Genomic DNA, 2139 nt, shown 5'->3' on the forward strand with positions numbered 1-2139 from the left:
CAGTTGCTCAACCATATCTTAAGAGTTAACCTTGATTTCTCCTCCTCTTGCTCCTTCTTTCTTAACTTTCATCTTGAATCCATCAGCAAGACCCATGGATTCATGTTCAAAATGCATCTAGAATTTTCTCACTTCTCTTCTGCTATCCCACACCAAACATTACCTCTTGCCTGGATTATGCAGTAGTCTCCAAACTGGTTTCCTCATTTCTACTTTCTCCCGCACACCATTCACCATACAGCAGTCAAGGTAATCTTCACAAAAATGTACATGACATCATGTTACTCTGCTTAAAACTCCTTCAGAGGCTATCAGTTACACTCAGGATAAAATCCACACCTTTTAGCACAAACTCCAAGGCATTGTGTGATGTGGCCCCTTGTGTCATGCTACCCTTCCCTTTGGGGATGGGGACAATAGGCTGGCCAATGTATTCAAGATTCAATCTAGTTGTGGGCACAGGTTAATTCAAAGAAAGCATGCCAACAAACTGTCATGCCAGACAGAAGCTGTTTAGATGCAAACTGAAATGACACAAGTAGAAAAAAGTGGGGAGGATCAAGGAAGCCCAGCAGGACAGCTAGAAAGAAGGGGATTACACCTGTATCATTCCCACTGCACACTCAGCACATGGCACAGTGCCCGACATACGATAGAAGTCAATACATACTTGTAGAATAAATGAATGACACATATATGAATGAATGACACATATATGAATGATTCTTTCCCTACTGGAGTTCACAGCCTGGTGGGGGAGGCTAACAAGTAAGTAAACGTTATTCGTGTGATACGTGGTGATAGGGGTGTGTACGTTCAAGGTACTCTAAGAGCACATGGTAAGAAATTGTCAACTCTTCTTGGGGAGGGGTCAGGGAAGACTTTAGGCAAGAAGGTGACACTTAGCTGAGACTTGAAGGATATTGAAGGATGAGTCTAGAGAGATGAGTAGAGACAGGCATCCCAGGTTGAAGACACTGTAGTGCGAATGAATGAAGAGCAGGGCTTTCATCCTGTTGGGGGCCGTTAGAGCACCAGACAAAACAGCATGTGATCAAGTGTCAAACTATGTCACAGACCACAAGGGCTTTGGGGAGTGAGAAGGTGGAGGTAACTGGTTAACACATGGTAGGCTGTCAATGGATGTCGGTGGAAGGAATGCAGGCTGGATTACTAATGGCAATTTAGGGGCAGATTTGAGTCATTACTGGGCCTTGCAATGTAAAACTATGGTGAAAATGAAAGATGATATGCAAATAAAGATCATAATTAATGTTAAGTAGATAGTCATTAATGACATGGATCACTCAGGGGAAGCAATAGCCAGGTAGATGAGAAGGTCTAATGCTCTAGCAGGCCACTCTATCTGGCTCTGTCACCATGGGAGGAAGGGAAGAAGGAAGGGAGGGGAGCAGAGGAAGGACCTCATGACTTATGTTATCTGGGGCGGGAGGCTGCTAGCTCAGTCTTCTCTAGCTGCTGCTGTCCCTGTCCCTGGTAAAGGGCTGGCCTTGGGAAGAAGCCCTCCTCCCTTCAGCGGAAAGGTTGCCTTGCATGAGGTCTGTGAGGGTGAAAGCCTTGGTCTTTTTTTGCCCCTCCTTGAGTCTTTCCTTCCCAGATCCTGCATGGGCAATAACACCAGGATTTGAGGATAGTGATATGCAAGGCTGGGGAATTCAAACAGAGTGTCTGTCTGTCTAGAAATGTTTGTCCAGGTGGAGCTGGTGACGGGAAATAATCTAGACAGTCTTGACAGCACGAAGCCAGAACAGGGCAGCTTGAGGGGAATGTGGGAAGGACAATACAGTCCCCCTCCTCTGCTTCAGAGAAGAATAGAGCATGTGGGTGATCTTTGGGTCTCTCTCTTTTTCAAATCATAAATTCACCTCCCCCCACCCTGCTTACTGCCCACATGTCTCATCTCAGCTGTTTTAAGCATGATGGTGGAGGTCTAAAGCATCAGTGTTAATAATAATGGCTAAACTTTATTGAGTCAGCTATTGTTCTAAAGACTTTATATGAATTAACTCATTTAATCTCTAAATAACTCTGAGATAGTTACTTTTGTCATTTCCATTCTACACACATGGAAACCAAGGCTCAGAGAGGTGAAGCAATTTGCCCAAAGTCACACAGACA

The sequence above is a fragment of the Pteropus vampyrus genome, unplaced genomic scaffold (assembly GCF_000151845.1).
Source record: "Pteropus vampyrus isolate Shadow unplaced genomic scaffold, Pvam_2.0 Scaffold4264, whole genome shotgun sequence".
Taxonomy (NCBI): Eukaryota; Metazoa; Chordata; class Mammalia; order Chiroptera; family Pteropodidae; genus Pteropus; species Pteropus vampyrus.